This window comes from Podarcis vaucheri (genome assembly GCF_965113315.1).
Source record: "Podarcis vaucheri genome assembly, chromosome: 10".
Classification (NCBI taxonomy): Eukaryota; Metazoa; Chordata; class Lepidosauria; order Squamata; family Lacertidae; genus Podarcis; species Podarcis vaucheri.
In genome coordinates this window covers 13906204-13926703 of record NC_138748.1, presented here as the reverse complement: position 1 = coordinate 13926703, position 20500 = coordinate 13906204, and the positions used below count along the sequence as shown (strand labels likewise).

Genomic DNA, 20500 nt, shown 5'->3' with positions numbered 1-20500 from the left:
AACTGCATATTTGTATGCGGGGAGTGGAATCTCCAAACAGAATGCATATTTAAAATTCTGCTTTTGTTGAGAACTGATGTGGAAAGAGATGGGATCTGTCTCAATAACTTCAAGTAGTTCTATATGCATAAGTCATTGCACTGAATTTCTACCTGTATAATCACATTTCTCCATGTTTAATTTTCATGTTTCAATTCACATTGCTCCCTTTACGTATCAGTGACAAGAGAAAAGAAAGCATTTTACACTTGGAATGTGAAGTCCAAATCCTGCAATTCTTTTGCAGTTATTAGTCCAGTAAAATTTGCTGTACAGTTTTGTTTTGTTTTTGAACTATTTTAATTATATTTATTAGCTTTCTTGAACATATAAGAACAAAAAGAACAGCATATATCAAAACAAATCCCAATATGGAATGGGTAGTAAGTCGTGATACACACACAGCAGCCAAAATAAGAAAAGAGAAGTAAAATGACAAATTCCAATTATGGTGGAGAAGAGAAAATATCATTTAATCTAATCTCTTTGTCCATAGCTAGCATGTATCATTGCATATCTGATGCATTGGCATATTAAATAAAGTTCCACCATACAGGAATGAATGCTTCTGGTTTCGCTTCCCCTTGTAACAGGCATACATTATGAGTAATTTTCTCCAATACATCAATTGTCCAAATATTGCTATACCAGACTTGAAGAGACAAATTATCTAGGTTTCCCATTGTTATTGTCTGACACTCAGCAGAAACAATACAAGCAGTTTGATCTGAACATTCTTGCTGCATAGTAGTTCATATATATATATGGTGGTAGTAATATTCTGAAGTCCTGCTGTCAGGGGATATACCTATTTTCTGACATTTTTATCCCACCTTTCTTCTAAGGAGCTGAATTTCAGACTCACAATAACAATATGAGGATAGACTGAGGCATAACAATTTGTATTATGAGCAAGTATTCTGGTTATCCCAGAACCAGAAGAGGCACAAAAAGGGCAGAGGTGAGGTTGGCTGCATGTAGACACAGTCTCTGGTTGCTTGGAAAAAGCCCTGGGGACTTAGATGGCTATGAGGAGGCAGGGAATTTCAGGAATGGAGGAAGACCACGAGGAATGAACTGTTCTGCTCATTAGGCCTGACACTCAACCAAGACTGTGAAGATTCTATTTTTTGCTAATAAAGAGTTAACTCCATCTTTGAACTGTGTGATTACTGACTGACACACTCCTGTGACCACAACCCCCCAAAATGTGTTGAGAAAGTAGCAGAACCTTCTGGCTGTTTGCTATAGAGCAGAGGGAGCCAGTACCCTCCAGATGTTGTCAGCATCCTCCAGATGTTGCCAGCATGGCCAGTAATCAGGGTAGATGGGAGTTCTGGTCTGAAAATATCTGGTAGGTACCATCTTGGTGACACCTACTTTAGGGCATAAGGGCTAACACCTCCCTCAGTTTTCAAAGTTCCCCTACATAACAAATTAGTTGTTTGCAGTCCTTCTAACTACTAGACCAGGGGATCTAAAACTTTCTATCCCCCGGGTTCAGCTTCAAGTCACTGAAAATTAACGAGGCCCACTCCACCGCAATGCTTTCCATCATCGTCAGGGTTACAAGCAGCCACCCCCCTTTTTTTAAAATTCTCTAGTCTTGCGGCTGCCTGCTGTTTCAGGGCAGCAAAGAATTTTTGTCAGCATTCCTTTCTTTTGAAAAAATCATTAAACAGAATCCAATGACTCATTAAGGATGAAAATTCATCCTGACCTTTGCATTGTAATTAATTTAGCACTTTTATCAGTGCGTCCAATTTTCTGCGCGCTGCTCACCCTGAAAATGAGGTGGTCTGAGAGACTCAAATTGAGAGAGGAAACAAATGGTGAAATATTTAAGAAATGATTGATGCCCAAGTGTGAGGTGAACAGATATAAATGAGGATAGGGGCATAGGTACCTAATTGTTATGTAGAAGACAGACTTTGAGCAGGAGTAGCTTCTCTTAGCCTGGCAGCCCTATGGTGTGAGAAATATTATCCATTTGGTGGAGGTGGGAGGGAATAATTAAATGTACAGTAGCCATTTCCTCACTTGCATTTGGGCATCCTTGTTGTTGTTTAGTCGTTTAGTCGTGTCCGACTCTTTGTGACCCCATGGACCAGAGCACACCAGGCACTCCTGTCTTCTACTGCCTCCCGCAGTTTGGTCAAACTCATGCTGGTAGCTTCGAAGACACTATCCAACCATCTCATCCTCTGTCGTCCCCTTCTCCTTGTGCCCTCCATCTTTCCCAACACCAGGGTCTTTTCCAGGGAGTCTTCTCTTCTTATGAGGTGGCCAAGGCATCAGAGCCTCAGCTTCACGATCTGTCCTTCCAGCGAGCACTCAGGGCTGATTTCCTTCAGAATGGAGAGGTTTGATCGTCTTGCAGTCCATGGGACTCTCAAGAGTCTCCTCCAGCACCATAATTCAAAAGCATCAATTCTTTGGAGACCAGCCTTCTTTATGGTCCAGCTCTCACTTCCATACATCACTACTGGGAAAACCATAGCTTTTACTGTACAGACCTTTGTTGGCAAGGTGATGTCTCTACTTTTTAAGATGTTGTCTAGGTTTGTCATTGCTTTTCTCCCAAGAAGCAGGCGTCTCTTAATTTCGTGGCTGCTGCCACCATCTGCAGTGATCATGGAGCCCAAGAAAGTAAAATCTCTCACTGCCTCCATTTCTTCCCCTTCTATTTGCCAGGAAGTGATGGGACCAGTGGCCATGATCTTCGTTTTTTTGATGTCGAGCTTCAGACCATATTTTGCGCTCTCCTCTTTCACCCTCAATAAAAGGTTCTTTAATTCCTCCTCACTTTCTGCCATCAAGGTTGTGTCATCTGCATATCTGAGGTCGTTAATATTTCTTCCAGCAATCTTAATTCCGGCTAGGGATTCATCCAGCCCAGTCTTTTGCATGATGAATTCTGCATATGTTGAATAAGCAGGGAGATCCTAGCATCCTAGCTATTTATTATTAGGTTTGTATATCATCTTTCCTCCAAGGATCTGCAAGTGGCATACAGAGATCTCCCTCTCCCCACCCTGTTCTTATAGTAACCCAGTGTTGTATGTTAGTTCTGAGACATAATGACTGACTCAAGGTCAACAGCTATATAGTAAAAGGTCATCAATGGGGATTTGAACTCCACTGGTCTCTGAGGTCCTAGTCTAACACTCTAACCACTATACCAGGTGGGCTCTCAAACTATCTGTTTGCATTATATCCAACTTTATTGGAAGCTTCTGGTTTAGCAGAACTTGGTCACAGTCTCTATATGTTCCTTTCTTTCCAGTCCATTTCTTTCCAGGCACCAAGGAACACACCCAAAGGGAGCAGAAGCACACTGGGTCTTTCCTCTTTAGGGTGAAATTGGGGAAATGGAATAAACTGCCATTGAATAAATCTGCAGAAGAATGGTGTCACATTATAGTGCATGTCTTAGAAGCTACTGCTGTTGCTATCTGAATTTTGTACTAAGCCGTTTTGTGTTAACACTGGTACTGCTGTACTGCTTTTAGTGGCAGGTTAAGACATCCCAAGCTTTTTAATGTTACAGTATTGTTATAGCTGGATTAATAGGTCAGCATTATCATTGTGGTTTGATTATGTTGTTTTGATTTTTATTGTTTTAATATTGCATGGATGTGTTTTTAGGTATGCCACCATATTATCCACGTGTGAAAGAAGCTGTGGTTTAGTATTTTTTAAAAATAAATCTAGTCATCCTATTAAGATGATCCTCATATACAAAGTTTGGTTCCATCACTGCCTCACCTCTAGCAGTTTAAGTTTTATTGCTCTCTGTCTCTCTGTGGGTTACATGATTTTACTTTTTGCAAGTTTCTCAATAATAATAATAATAATAATAATAATAATAATAATAATAAATTTTTATTTATACCCCACCCTTCCCAGTTCAGAAAACCAGGCTCAGGCTAACAACAAATTTAAAACACCTAATTGATGCAACAAAAAAAGCATAAAATGCAGTCTAAAACATGAATAACAATAAATTCAGAATTCAAAAATCAATTCAGGAGGAAAATCCATCCAATAAACATTAGATGATCACCAGGGCTAGCTGGCTAAATTAATCCTATTTGGTCCAGAGAAGAATTAGCTGTGGCATCCCAAAGCGGGTAATCTTCATATAAAGGGGGAGGGAAGGAAAGGGAATAAAATATCAGGCTAAGTTCAAATCGAAAGCCAGGCAGAATAGCTCTGTCTTACAGGGCCAGGGGAAGGAAGTTAAATCCTGCACTAAAATTCCAGTTCTTCCTTGGTTCGTGGTTGCCTGGCCTTTAGTCATCCAGCACCTCTATGGCATCAGAGCAGGAAGCAAAAGAAGCTACGAGCTGTGTTCCTTCCTCTTCTGTAGTATTAGAACTTGGAGCACTTACAATTCTTCAGGCTGTCTGGACATGCTAAATTTCACATGGTTTAAGCTATAAAGAAGAAGAGTAAAGACATAAAATCCACACAGAAACATTTTATTTGGACTTAAACTCACTTGCAGAATGAACGCAGAGGCTGTTGAAATTAATGAAGGATTAACATCAGAATGTATTAAGGGAATCATTGTAATATTTTGAAATGCAGTAGAAATATGAGATGATTAGGATTCCCTCCGATCTCGAAGCATGGGAAGTCAGCTAAAAATAAAATAAAAATTATAATTAGGCATAACATTGAGATTTGTTTGTTTATTGGACAATTTGTGTAATTTGGAATATATAATTTGGTCTGATTGGAAAATTTCAATAAATATTTTTTTTAAAAAAATAAATCACATGGTTTACCACTTATTTATGTATTACTGTACTGCAAAAATAAATAAATAAATCACACAATGCTTTGCTCTTTTACTGGTAGTGATAAGTGTATACTAGGGATCAGCTTTCTGCAACGAGAAAGCATACTCTCTTATTCGAGGAAAGTAACAAATAAGCAAGTTCACAAGTGGAGAAAACGAGATTAAAACCTCTGGCATCCAGAAGTCCTTTTGCTCTGTTGGCTGACATTCTGGTACCCTGTGGCTCTTTGTGATTGGTTTACCTATTCTCTAGTCGACCTGAGGGCCTGCCTACAATTGTCCCCATCCATCTATCTCTGTCTGTCTTCTTTACAAAACACCCCGCAAGTTCCGCACACCTTCCTTTTGCACTTTTGGGATACCTCCTTTATTAAATTATCTATAATCGGTGATCTGTTATTAAATAAAAGCTATTTTATTGAGCCAAAGTGGTCCCATAGGTACAGGAACCCTATTAGAGGTTTAATGCACTTGTAAGAGGTGACAGATGGAACGGACAGTTGTGAGGATAGAGTGGGACCCTGCTAACCCACCAGAGATAGAGCACATCAATCAGAAAAGACATGGAAAGACCAGGAGTACAAAAAAGGGATTCTTTTGTTATTTTCTTATGGTTTCTTATGGGTGGTTTGCTTCTCAGGTTTTGAGAGAAGTGGTTAGCAACTAAATACTGTGGAGAAAATTGGCATTTAGCAATTTAGAAATTGAGGACAGGGGATGTGCACCTTTTTAATATTATTTTATTAATTTCCCAAAAATAAAAATACATATTCAAACATAGAAAAAATAGAGTTGACTTCCCCCTATTCCGCCCTGTGGAACGCCCTCCCTTCAGATGTGAAGGAAATAAGCAGCTATCTTCTTTTTAAAAGAAATCTGAAGGCAGCCCTGTTTAGGGAAGTTTTTAATATTTAATGCTGTATTGTTTTTAACACTTGATTGGAAGCCACCCAGAGTGGCTGGGGAGACTCAGCCAGATGGGCGGGGTATAAATAATAAATTATTATTATTATTATTATTATTATTATTATTATTATTATTATTATTATTATTCCCTTCCCCGGTCCCCTTGTTTATCATTATATCACATGTCCATTTTAAATTATAAAATCATTAAAATTACTTCTTGTCCAGTCATAAGGTCTTTACAAGTATTCTTCTTGTTGTTGCTTAGTCTTTTAGTCGTGTCCGACTCTTTGTAACCCCATGGACCAGAGCACGCCAGGCACTCCTGTCTTCCACTGCCTCCTGCAGTTTGGTCAAAACAAGTATTCTTAAAATCCTGCTAATGTGTTAACCTGTGTACATTGCTTCTGTATTTATGCAATAAAGTCCTTCCAATCTTCTTTAAATTCATTGTCATCTCTTCCTCTTAATTTCAACATCAATTTTGTCATTTCAGCATACTCCATTAATTTTACTTGCCAATCTTCTTTAGCTGGGACACCTTCTTCTTACCAAAGTTTTGCTAATAGTTGCATATTCATATAAGTCTTTTTGCGGTCTTGGTATATCCACTCTTGTAATACCTAGTAGGAAAACTTCAGGTTTTTTAACGGAATGTGCACCTCAAGGCAGACATCCTCCAATCCTAATTTCACTCTTTCTTTCTTCATCTACTGTAGTTTAGGAGTCATGAGTTCGAGCCCCATGTTGGGCAAAGGATTCCTGCATTTCAGGGGGTTGGATGAGATAATCTTTGTGGTCTCTTCCAACTCTACAACTCTATGATCTCAGAAGCCTCTCGGATAAGACTGGACCCACCTCAAATTCCAGTACAGTGGATGCTCGGGTTGCAAACACGATCCATGTGGGATGCACATTCGCAAACCACAGCGTTCGCAACCCGTAGTGGTGCGTCTGTGCACACATGGGTTGTGATTTGGTGCTTCTGTGCATGTGCAAAGCACCATTTAGCGCTTCTGTGCTTGCACAACATCCAAAACCCAGAAGTAACCCGTTCTGGTACTTCCGGGTTTCAGCACTCTGTAAACCGAGAAAACGCAACCTGAAGCATCTGTATGCCAAGGTATGACTGTAACTCATTTCAGTCTTGTCCCACCATAGACAGAGTACATATAATTCCAGTCCCTGTGAGCAGTGTCTGCAAAACAGCAGCTGCCACCTCCTGTCCTGTCTGCACTGAAATGGTGCAGTCCTTGAAAAATGGCATCATGCTTTCATAAACATGTACAGCAACACTTTAGCACTTTAAACCAGGGGTCTGCAACCCACGGCTCCGGAGCCGCATGTGGCTCTTTTATACCTATGCCACGGCTCCGGGGTGGATACTAGCGAGGGGAGGAGGTGCATTGTGTGCCCTGACACTCCCTACTGTGGCGGGCGCTGTACTGGCTGTGATGTTGCATGGGGGCGGTGCGTGCGTTAGTCACGCACCGTCCCGACATCACCTTCCCGCCTGCCCGCTATATTGTAAGGGGCATGTACACTGGTCACTACATTGAAAGGGGGCATGTACGCTGGTCACTGTTTTGAAGGGGAGTGAAGAACACACACAAAAAAACCCCTTAACTTGTTAATTTAACATTTATTTCTATGAGGAGGAGTAATTCTGAGGGGTCAAACAAAGAAATAATAAAAAAGTGACAAAAAAGGTATTTTTATAATGACGAGTTTTGCGGTTCCCAGTTTTTTTTTTCCTTCGGAAATGGGTCCAAGTGGCTCTTTTTGTCTTAAAGGTTGCAGATCCCTGCTTTAAGCAATCGTTTTGCAGAACTTTAAGTAGACTCTTTCCTAGAATTTGGAGCACATGAGCTGCTTCTCTTCACCCTAAGATGCAAGTTGGATGGGACGTGTGTGTGTTATTCTCGGGGGGATAGTAATAATTGTAACATTGCAGTTTTTAAGATAAAATCTTGATTTTTGCTTATGTTCTGTAAATTGCATTGAGCCTGAGTGCAGAATGGTGTGAATAAAAAAAGAAATGTGCCAGTAAATTATTTGACCAAAGTGCTTTTTTAAAGTACCAAAATGGATCTATATAAATTGGGTCGTAATTTGCAAGATTTGACTGTGTTTATCAGATGTCCTGGTTTCAACAATGTCACACACTTGAACTTGGATGCGTGCTATTATTCTTTTGCTAAACACCCAAAGCATGCATTTGGCGGATTAAGTTGCCACGTTCTTGCAAAACGGCAATGAATGTTCATTTAGTTCATAGCACAAGCTTAACAGACACACTTCATAGAACCCATAAGCTAGGAGGGGAAGAAGTGGAATCTCTGGCAAACAGATCAGTGTAGCTACAGTTTAATCTGCTCATTCTGTGGCATTTACTTGCTGCTTTCTTGCCTGAAGGGCAAACACCGCCGTAATGAAGCACACATGGACAAATGGCTTTTCCAGGCTGTGATTAATTTTCACAAGCTGACTTTAATCACTGGTTAATTAATAGGAGATTTGTTGACTTACACAAAAAAGCATAGTCATTATAAGGAGTATTATATCGATTTGTTTTCCCTGCGAATTCAGTGCAGTCACAGAGTTTAATGTAGGAAGTCTCCCAATCTGCTGAGGTTCCATCACAAACACAATTTCATAGGGGTGTGTGTGTGTGTGTGTGTGTGTGTGCGTGTGTTCACTAGTTGCTTAATTCAGTTTTTACTTACTGTCTGACTTGGAGCAGATTTGAAGCCAAAGGTGAAAGTCATACCCACCCCCCTTCAACATTTAGGGAGGACAATTTGGGGCACCTCCCGCCCTCCTGACGATAACCCTTTCCTCACCTGCTTGCCCCGTTCCCTCCATCCCCCTCCTACCTTTGTCTGCTGTCCTCCCTCTCCTCGATGGTCTCAGGAGAGCATTAGGAGACACCGTGGAACAAGCAAATCCTGAGCAGCATTGAGAGATGCCACATGGATAGGTGTGGCGAGGTTGCACTGAGCTAAGCAGTGACGGGAGTGTCGGCATCAGGGGGGTTGAAAGTCCTGCTGGCCTGGCCCCATCTTGAACATCTCCCTCTCAGCCTTGCCGCTGTGATTCATTGACCTCTTGCTCTGACGTACATCAGCAACTCAAGCTTGCAGACTTGAGCACACTTTATTCGGTAGTGTATACTGCACAACAGAAGAGGCTTAAGGCTGCAGATACATACTAAGCTACACATTTATTAAACATAAATCAGGACAAAGAAACATGTCGTCTCTCCTCGCCATCTTCTCGGAGAGATAGCTAAAAACAAAAGCTATACAGAGTAGAAGTTCCGCTTACGCCAGCAATCTGTGCTGGAATGTAAACAGACATGTGACACGCAACAATCCCATGTTTGCAGCAAAAGGTGGAATAGAATCCCAACAGGGAGATGCCGAATGGATCAGCAGTCTAGCGGAAGGTTGTGCCAGCTTGCACAACTTTGGGAGACGCAACACCAGCTTCAGCCTCCTCTTCCTCCCGTGCCACAGAGATACTTCCAGAAGCCAGACTAAGAATTCAGAGCTGTGGGTAGTTGAAGAAAAAATGATAGGTTAACTTTCCATACCCTCCAAGTATCCTGATTTAAGCGGAGCATCATGGATTGACAGAAGCCTCCTTCACCTCTGATCCCAATCTCGGATGTCCCATTATGGATCTCAAGAGCAACTTCAAGATTCTAGCTTGCATCAGCAGCAACTAAGTTATCTAGAGGAAAAAAAAATCAGATGTAAACATAGGCAGTTTGAAAGTGCAAATGCCACTGGTGCACATTATGATAAACATGCAAATTATGACTCATTAAAAGTTTCCACTCGGCTTGCAGACCTTAATCTGGAGTAATGCTGCCACCAGCAGCACTTTTCATTATAACTACGTTTTGTTGACGCTGGGGATCAAAACAATGTGTTATGAATACACACAGGCTTAATCCAGGTAGAGCTTTTTGTCTGCGTTTGTAATCACTATTTGACACCTGTACCAAAAAGCAGAGCAGTTAGGCACTCCCTCTGAGACGTTATAGCAGCAGCTGAATGCCACAAACCCAGTTATGTGCCATAAAGCAAAATGTATTGCTTTACAAACAGAAGCATATTAGAAGTCTCCCATGCACACTTCCATGGGAGTAAGTCCCACTGAGGTCAGTGGGACATGCTTCAGTCTTTACAAAATTATTATTTCTAGTGTGATCTAAAACTATATTGGGTTCCTTCACACATGACACAGCAAACCCAAGTTTACCAACAGAGTATACCATGCCCTCCAATATTTTTTCCAATGAAAATAGTGACATCCTATTCAATAATCATAATCATTTTATTATTTATATCCCACCCATCTGACTGGGTTGTCCCAACCACTCTGGGTGGCTTCCAAAATATATAATACTATACATGTCTGCCTTCGTATTCTTCTAAAAGTTTGTATAGTTACTTATCTCCATGACTTGGGGGTTGCATAACTCCATACCCTCCAACATTTCTCCAATAAAAATAGGGATGTCTTAAGGAAAAGCAGGACATTCCAAGATCAAATCAGAAACCGATATTGCTTCTGTAAATCTAGGACTGTCCATGGAAAATAGGGTCTGAAAATTGGAGGGTCTGGTATGCAAGTATAACACAAGCTATATTTAAAGAGCTTGTGTACTACTTCAGGTCTACCACCCTTGTACAGATCTTTGGTTTTCAGTTGTTGGATCTGGAATCAGTACTTCGTTGCAGCCCAACCTAAGTTGGCCTACAACAACAGTGCAATCATGATACAAATATACAGCCAAACAAAATAATAAATGGGTCCCAAAATATATGTTTGGATTAAACCATGTGCCCCAGTTCCTGAACAGGTTGAAGACTATTGTGTAGATAATGATGGTTCTGGGTGCCACCCTGGGCCTTCATCCTAGTAGTCTCCACAGTGACCAACCAGTTGTCCCCAAGAAACTCACAAATACAGTGTGTGCTTTTGCTCTGCAGAAACCTGTATTCGGTAGCATAGAACTTCTGAAGAAGTGGGCGCCACTTAACAGTTATGATTAAAAGATACCAGTAGCAGTAGCATCTACAAATTTGTCAGATTGTTCTTTCAAGGCCACCTAAGCCAGTAGCTATTATCACATTTCAGGGTAGAAAATTCCATACATTACTGATGGGTTCTGTGAAAAAAGTGTTTCTAATTTTTCCTGAATATATTACCAAGAAATGTTAGCCCGTATCAGGGTTTCCCAAACTTGGATTTCCAGATGTTTTTGGACTACAACTCCCAGCACCCCTGACCACTGATCCTGCTAGCTAGAGATGATGGGATTCGCAGTCCAAAAACAGCTGGAGACCCAAGTTTGGGAAACCTGGGTCTATATCTAGTTCATTCATTCATTCATTCATTCATTATATTCATTATATCTATATACTGCCCTTAATCATAAGATGTCAGGGCAGTTCACAGAATAAAATATAGGATAAAATCAAGTAAAGAAGTAAAACCTGTGCTTTTTTTCTGGGGGGACGCATACCCCTAAACAATTTGTGAATCTAAGTTTGGCCTCATTGAGGGGCAGTATTTCAATATGAGTAGGAAAATGAGAGTACCCCTAAACTTTTTTTTTTAGAAAAAAGCACTGAGTAAATCAAAACAGCAAAACAATAACCCACTCTCCCCATAGACACATTTAAAAGTTTGTAGAATGTTAATCAGCCAAAGGCCTGGTTGAAGAAGAATATTTTCTCCTAGTGCCCAGAAAGCTTACTTTTATAAACATCTACAACGCCCCTCCTTAATTTCTTGCATATGATCGCTGTGCATTAGGATTGGTGGTTTATATGCTGGTATTACTTATACCTGTTGGGTGACTTTAGTGGTCCTGGGTGATGCCTCCGATTGTGGAGATACCGTCTTGCCTAGAAATTTTCATTGAAGCTGAAACTGATGGTGTAGCATGCTGTGGAACCAGCCTTACAACGGCATCGTTGATTTGTTACAAATATATCACCTTCCCTAAGATCCTAACACCAATTTCTTATCCTCTTTATAAAACAGCAGTCATTTTACCATAGGTGCCTCCTCCTGGTATTTTCTTTCTCCGTCTGTGGCCTGTAAATTATTTTCAAAATGCCAGTTCACTAGTATTGTAATTTTTCACAGCCATCTTTCTAAGCTGCCTGGGGTGGGAGCTTGTTGTTAAGTATATATCAAATGGAGTTGCTTAGATTTTATATTTGCACAGTGAAATCCAGGTGGCTTAGAATGCATTCAACTCTTCATCATTGCTATCCTAAAGCACCAGCCCAGAAGAAAAATGTTCATGCCGTACAATTTTACCTGCGCTCAGGCAGCCTTTGTGACTTTTCTGATCAACGACAGCAGTGGGACATTGGAAATTCAATTTAGCACATGCACTTGAATCAACTTTAAAGGGAGGATAATGCTTCCATCGGTTGCCATGCACAATTTCATTACACAATTAAGCATCAATTAAAATTCCATTAAAATAATGTTATCCTGTTGTCTTTGCACTGATGTGAACTTGGCACTGCATCTATCTAATACTATCAGCTGATAATCCTATAGACCCAGTGTCATTAAGGTTAATGTGCAACATGGTTTTTCTTTTCTTTTTACTGTTTATGCCATGAATTAGTTTGTTATAGCATATGTTGGTAATGAAACCTGATTATAATAATGATGATGATAGGAACACAAAGGGGTATGAAAGAAGAAGCTGAGGAAATGGACAAACTGGCTCCAAGATGGAAGATGAAAGGCTGGCTTTTAATTAGGCATTATGTTTTGCAATACCCTTGAACTTCTAGTACAAAGAGTGCTTTCACGTTGCCAAAATAATCCTTGATGGGACCAGCACAGAACCTCCAGAGACAATAGTATCAAAATGATTACTAGCGAGTGTTGATTAGAATGGTGAATGCCTCCACCCACTGGTTACAGCCACAGAACACAAACTCAGTCTCAGAATGATCCTGTTACGGTGGAACCTCAGTTCCCGAATGCCTCCGTTGTTTCAGTTCTTGAATGCTGAAAACCCGGAAGTAAATGCTTCCGTTTCCAAACATTTTTTGGAACCCAAATGTGTGACACGGCTTCCCCTGAGTGCAAGAAGCTCTTGCAACCAATGGGAAGCTGCGCCTCAGTTTTCTAAAGTTTCGGAAGCCAAATGGGCTTCCGTAATTGATTTTGTTCAAGAATCGAGGTACCACTGTACCACTGACCAGGGAGCATTTCTGTCTATATGTAAGTATTTGTAGCTGAGAACTGATATTCTCTCCCACCAACAAAGGCAACCCATAGCACTTACACTCCAGGCTGAGCTTATAGCTTGTAACTGCTGCCTCCCACATATATTTTTGCTGAGTTCCCAGAATTGACCTGGGCAGTGTGTATGGAGGTCCTACCCAGATGACAAGACACACACCTCCCCCCAGTCTCACTAATATGCTCCAAAATAAACCAAAATATTACATTTGGCACCAGCTTTGCTGTAGGAGTTGCCAGAAGGAGACTTACAAGACATCACCCAACTGCTATTAGGACTACGCTCCTAAACTTGTTGTATTCTGCAGTTATATGGCTGGCATGACATCTTCATAATGAAATACTTGACATTAAATGTGATATTTTACGTATCTTAAAGGTGGGTTGACATGACCTCAACTTCCTTCCCTTTAAATTTGTATTTGAGCTGGCTTCTGGCCATTTTTGGCAGATTCTGGTTGTTGTTTTAAGAAGTCACAAGTTCAGGACAGGCCATGCTAATGTTCAGTTGCACCTGAAGACCAGCCTTCACAATACTATAACTCAACTGGTATCTGTGCTTTGTCCACAGTTGTGCAATCAAACTGAAAGCTCTCACACAGTAGGCATAAGACAGAGGAATGAAAAGTGTGAAAGAGACTAGTTTCTTCATTGGGTTTCTGATGGCATTTACAGTGGTACCTTGGTTTACGAACTTAATCTGTTCCGGAAGTCCGTTCTTAAACCGAAACCATTCTTAAACCGAGGTGCGCTTTCCCTAATGAGGCCTCCTACTGCCAGTGCCCTTTCACCATTCAGGTTCTGTTCTTAGACTGAGGTAAAGTTTGAAACCAGGAAACTACCTCCGGTTTTGTGGAGTTCGTAAACCAAATCATTCGTAAACAGGACTGTTCTTAAACCGAGGTACCACTGTATTTGAAAACCTCCACCCATCTGTGGCCTATAATCTGTTTCTTTGAGAAAAAGGTCTTCCTTTGTTTGTTGTTGGTTGCAGTCTTAATTCCACTAGTAAACCTAATAAAAATTCAGTAAGAATTGCATCTGAGAAGTTATGGTTAGGAGTGCAGCCTTGTATAACTAAATGAGACAAGAGGTGCAAATCATAAATAATTGGTGTCCAAAGTCATTTCTGAATAAGAACTGTATGAAACACAATCACTGTATTCTCTAGCAACATACAACAATATAAAAATTATTTGTATCTGAGATAAGAACATAATACAGTCCAAAGTATAAGTACTATGATAGTATTATGAATGCATTGATAAAATCACATTTTTTACCTTTTCAAGACTTAAGAAACAACTGATATAGAATAATTTCATATACCCCCCCTGCCCATATCACCACATGCAATTTCAATCTCATCATCCTCTTCAAATGTGCTAAAGATATCCTAAAAAAATAGAGCACTGTTTTAGTTCAAGTAAAAACGAATCCATTCTTGCCATAATGCAGCAGCTATTATCAATCAAAATTCCCATTTTGTAGCCGAAAGATAAGCTTATAGGTAGATGTGAGTTTACTTCATTGGTAATGAAATTGTTTCAGGATGTAATGGATATTTGAATTCCATCTCGTTTTCAGTTCTAGATATAATGTGGGATAAACGTCTTATAGGCTTTCAGGCAATGCATCTCTTAAAAGATTGGAAAACATGACATTAAATTTAGATGACATGAAGTGATAGCAAACGATTGGCCATAAACCTTAGCAAGTGAAGAGTTAATTCTGAAAGAGGATAATTAAGGCTACTATGTGGCTTTCAAACAGACACAAATTGGCCTAAATTCATCTGGAGTCTCTTATGAGCACCAAAGAGATACATTTCTAACTCAGATACAGTGGTACCCCGGATTAAGGACTTAATTCATTCTGGAGGTCCGTTCTTAACCTGAAACTGTTCTTAACCTGAGGTACCACTTTAGCTAATGGGGCCTGCTGCGCTGCTGCTGGAGCACGATTTCTGTTCTCAACCTGAAGCAAAGTTCTTAACCCGAGGTACTATTTCTGGTTTAGCAGAGTCTGTAACCTGAAGCGTCTGTAACCCGAGTTATCACTGTACTGAGCAATCTGTAGAGGGAGTTGGAGTGTGAGTGAGAGATCTGTTTGTTAGTATGTATCAGTTTGCTTGGTTTGGAAGCTCCCTGTGTTTCTTTACATAATTAAAAAAGTTAGTAATTGGATTATGAGAAGGTGCTATTACAGGATTTTGAATTTGCCCAAAGGAAATGTTACAGAATTCCAAGCAAAACACCAGAAATTCCAACTTCTGCACAACAATTAGATGCCATAGTCCTGTCATTTTTTTACATCAAAATGCAACTCTGACCCAATATATTCCCCCCACTTAATGAAAACCAAATGCACAAAGCTGCAGAATGTAGAGGGTGCTTAACCTTTCTGCTTCTAGCCAAGTTTCCTCTCAAAATCACATTACCTTTCCCTCAAGCTGTTCTCTTCCAACCAGCGAAAGAGCTAAATGCCTATAATGTCCTTGAAGCCTTACTATAGCTAGTCTGAAAACTCTGTACCACTTCTGCCTCCCTGAGTAGTTGTTAAATAAGAGTCCTTTTGTCTAAATGCAAATTTTGGGAATTCATGCAGATAGCTAGGCTAGATGAGGAGACGGGAGAGTTTCCTCTTGTTTTTGTCACTCGCAGGTATCATTATGACTGGATTATTCTGCTGACTTTTCCAGCCTTCTAGACAAAGTCCAAGCAGTTTAGACATATTTGAGAAAGGTTATGTTTATTTAAACTGAAGCCAGAAGATTGGGGAAGGGTTCTGTTATTTTATGCCATAGGGCAAGGAAGAAGAACCCTGGGGATGTTCCAGGGCCATCACCCCTGGCTGGAGTTCCTCTGGAGAGCTAAAGGTCCTCCATAGAGACTCTGTTCTTCATCTGTTACCCACATTATGCAGAAATATCTGCTATTCAGACCCAAAAATGGGTTGAGTTTTTGAGAGTGCTTAGTTGAGTGCTCTCAATGATGAAGCCTCCTTGCAAAAGCTTTCTGCAATGGCTTGCACATTGTTTGATGGTGCACAGATCTCTGCCTCTTCCCCCCTTCTGGGCCCTTAAGGTGAGTAATTTATCATTGTGGCTTGGAAAGTGGGGTGAGCATTCCCAGAGCCCCTGTTAATTGTTTAATTGACACTGAAATTGAGAATACCTAAATGTGTATTATTGAATGGGAAATTTACACTGAAGTATACTAAGTGGTCTCTGAACTCCTTGATGGGGTGATAATTAACTATTGTTGTTTTCTGCTAGCTAGCACATGAGTGTTTAACCTTAGATCCGGTCACTCAGGTACTGAATTGCAAATTCACCATCTTGGAAGCGTTGTGGCTTAGTTTTTGTTCTCAGGCTCTGCGGAGTAAGGATGTGTAAATGACCCTCTCCAGTGAGTGAATACAGATCCAGGCAAAACGGTGGTTGTGAGGAAAGAGACCATTGCTTATAGGTCTGTTTGGAATTATCTTTTATTTCTAAGATGCTGAGCCTGTGCAGGACAACGCAAGATATTCTAAGGAATTATTTGCTGTATCTTTGCTATCTATGTTCTGTTCTGAAGAAAATTCTGCAAGTAAAGTTTCTGAAAACAATACTTCATTCCAAAAAGAGTCGTTTTTTTTAATGCATCCAGTTGCTCCAAGCTACACAATATCAATGTCTGCAATTGCCCCAGCACAGCTTCTTTTTATAGGGCCTTTTATTTATGGTAGAAGGGGGACGCGGGTGGCGCTGTAGTCTAAACCACAGAGCCTAGGGCTTGCCAGTCAGAATGTCGGCGGTTCAAATCCCTGCGGCGGGGTGAGCTCCCATTGCTCGGTCCCTGCTCCTGTCAACCTAGCAGTTTGAAAGCACATCAATGTGCAAGTAGATAAATAGGTACCACTCCGGTGGAAGGAAAATGGCGTTTCCGTGTGCTGCTCTGGTTCTCCAGAAGCAGCTTGGTCATGCTGGCCACATGACCCAGAAGCTGTTTGCGGACAAATGCCCGCTCCCTCGGCCTGTAAAGCGAGATGAGCGCTGCAACCCCAGAGTCGTCTGCGACTGGACTTAATGGTCAGGGGTCCATTTACCTTTACCTTATTTATGGAAGAAATGACACTACTGATGTCCCAATAGGAATTCTGGGACTTGTAGTCTTAGTCACATATCCGGTGTGAAAAGACATCCAGCATTCTTTATAAATAAATAAAAATATATGAAAATATTTATTTTTTTTCAGTTCCTAACCACTGGCTAAGACAAGATGATGATGGAACCCCTGATGAGGCAAGACCTTCCTATTCAGACAGGCCATTGAAAACTAGGTGCAGACAATGTTGACAACTAGACGATCACGGTAATTGGTATTTTAATACTGGCTCTAACGATGTTTTATTGTATCTTAACTATTGTTTTTAACTGATATGCATTTATTACTTTATATTTTATAATGATGTTTTGATAATGTTGCAAGGTGGAATATGTAGTTGTTTAGTCGTGTCCGACTCTTCGTGACCCCATGGACTAGAGCACGCCAGGCACTCCTGTCTTCCACGGCCTCCCGCAGTTTGGTCAAACTCATGCTGGTAGCTTCGAGAACACTATCCAACCATCTCATCCTCTGTCGTCCCCTTCTCCTTGTGCCCTCCATACATTAAATAGGAACTGTAACCAGAAAGCTTTATTCCAGTCAAATAGAAGATTCTCACAGGGAATAAACTGAGGTTTGTTTTCCGCTTGGCATATCACTGGAATCTACAAGTTCTTCAAATATCAGGCAGCCCAGGGGGTCTGAGTTGCAAGATACATTATAGCCCCTTCAGGCTGTCTTTTCACTACCAACAACTGCAATTTGACAATTAGGAATTTGTTTTTTTCATTTAGATGGGTAAACTCTGCTTATCTTAAGCATACTGGACAGGATGGGTTTAGTTTTGCTTTTTTTTAAAAAAAAAAAAGCTTTATAGAGTTATAGTGGGTTTTTTAAAAGATCTCTTCTAAGAAACTTGAAAAAATATATATTCTGGAGCAAATTCTTTTCTGAATGTGCAGCATGCTAACTGTTCATAACGTGTCTATAGTGTACCAATGGGCAAATCATTGTAGATCTTGTCACAATTGCTTTTTGAGAGCTCAGGCTTGCTATTTGCTGCCACACATTGATATTGCTAAGAAGCCAGCCAGATGTTGTCATGACAATTCCCATAGAACTTCACAATTTTGCTCTGAAAATGATGTGTTTTGGCAGCCTTTCTACCACAGAGGCATAGTTCGCTCTCTCTCTCTCCACCCTCCAGTTTTAGGCTGTCACCATCTTAAAATTACCCTTTCCTAGAGAGTTTCACGAAGTCCTTCAGTGGTGCTGTATATATGGCACAGCAAAGGCACTCATGGGATCTTGCCCAATGTTAAATATTCTATTAGCTTGCGCCATCTGCCTTCCCTCCTTCTTCTTAAGAAGTCTTTTTTTAAGAAGTCATATTTACTAGATCTAACTTTATATGTAGGCTTTTCCCATTTTGCTAATTAGCCAGCATTCTGTCATATCAGACGTTATTGGGTTTTCCTCCAGTAATTAATCATATTAACTTTTTCAGTAATGTCTCACAAGGAAGCATCTTCTCTTTCTGGATAGTTCTCAGCAAACAGAATCAGACCAGCACTGAGAATGAGCGGCTGTTGCTGTTTATTTCTTACTATCAAGATGCTTGGTTCTTTATAGAGCACAGGAAGAGACATCTCTGTCCCAGGGAGGAGCTTACAACCAAAATTCAGTGCAGGGCAACAACAGAGAAAGGGATAAATAGAGAATCAACACTTGGTTGTTTCACATGCACATGCTTAGTCTTAGTTATGGGTTAAGTTACAACAGTGCAGGCTAGTCTATTAGCTAAGAGGGTTATTAGCTAAGGGGGCACTGCCTCACCAACCTAAGTCTACCCTTAGCACCAGGTTCTGTTTGCCTTCGCACAACCAGTCTGGGCAGGAAGGGAGTGGTGACATTGCCTGTCTGCTACCTCCTCCTTAATCTCAGCCTCTTGTTTCCTGCGGCAATTATACTTTAAAGAGTTGTGTGGAAGTTGCCCCGGGTCGTTTGACCCTTTAAAATAGTTCTCTTACTCCTTCTGAGAAACAACAACAACTATGCCACACACTTTGTTTTAAAGTTTTAAAATAACATATGACTATTACTTGGTGTACTCTCTCTTGTCGGATTGCATGTACAAGACAGGCATGTAATACTTACGTTACTGAACCATACTTACGTGAATTTGTACCTGAGGCCGACTCATATTTACAGACTGGCTGAGGCAGACGGCAGAATAACGCAATGTATTTGCCGCTCTAACAGTTGGAACTCACACATCAGTTGATAACTGAAGCAAACTGCCTCGGGCATATGACATCACAGGATTCTATGCTACAGCATCAATCCTTTGCATAGTATTTTGGAAGCGCGATTCCCACAATTCCATGGGTCTACTCTGTGTACAACCAGGCAAAAGCACTGGGATGTGGAATCTCTAGCCAAAGTGCCCCCCAGAACTCTTTGCGAGCAAATTGCCTCACCAGCCATGTTCCACATCTTCCTCAGGTGCTTTTGCTTGGTTAGTGCACTTTGATTATACTTCTTGCACCGTGATTATGCTTCTTGCAGACTGGCCACGCCATGGTTAAATCTCCCATGCCCTTTACCAGCGCTGATTGGCCAGTGTTGGTGATGTAGCTGGGGTGACACATAAAGAGGGTGTCAATCTCTGCCCCTGCGACAGATCATTATTGGGTCCCAGCTGCCCGGCTGCAATACCGCCCACCGGAAAAGGTGAGTGGTCTTGCTTAACTGGATGATGAGAGAGGGTGGTGATGTAGAAAGCTCTGGAATGAAGTTCACTGTACAAAGGTAAGAGTCACATTTGTCCCTCCTCTCTCTTTTTGCTTCTGGCCACCATCACTGGCGTGTGGCTCTGGAACATTGACACAAAGGAGCGCAGCCATTGGACCAAAAAATGGCACAACCCCCTTGGATTGTGGAGTGGTGTTCCCTTGTATCAATACCATAGCTGTCAACTTTTCCCTTTTCTTGCAAGGAATCCTATTCGGAATAAGGGAATTTCCCTTAAAAAAAGGGAAACGTTGACAGCTATGATCAATACAAGTTAGGGGTATGCTAGGCATCTTTTAAATAAACACACACACAAAAATCACTGTTGAGCTGCACCCACCATTGTGGGGCCTGAGGAGATGGTGGTGATGATGATGCCTCCTCAGCTGATGCCATTGGCTGTGGGTTGCTTGTGACATCACAAAAGCACATGGCAACTGAATAAAGATGATGTAAACTGACGTAAAGGTGCGCTAAGAGGAAAGCCAAGGAGATCACAGTGGGCAACTGTTGTGGCATTCAGCATAGGGAGGTCTCCTCTCACATGGAGGTGAACTGACAGATGGAAGGA

The 20500-nt window shown here is 41.0% G+C and overlaps 1 long non-coding RNA gene across 1 annotated transcript; it reads right to left on the bottom strand.

The window, feature by feature from the left end:
- Positions 1-8956: 8956 nt before the first annotated feature.
- On the bottom strand, positions 8957-20226 carry LOC309541762. The gene is made up of 2 exons (XR_014223903.1): positions 19325-20226; positions 8957-9304 (listed from the first exon to the last, which is right to left on the bottom strand). It is a non-coding gene; the product is annotated as an uncharacterized lncRNA (long non-coding RNA).
- Between the last annotated feature and the right edge of the window lie 274 nt (positions 20227-20500).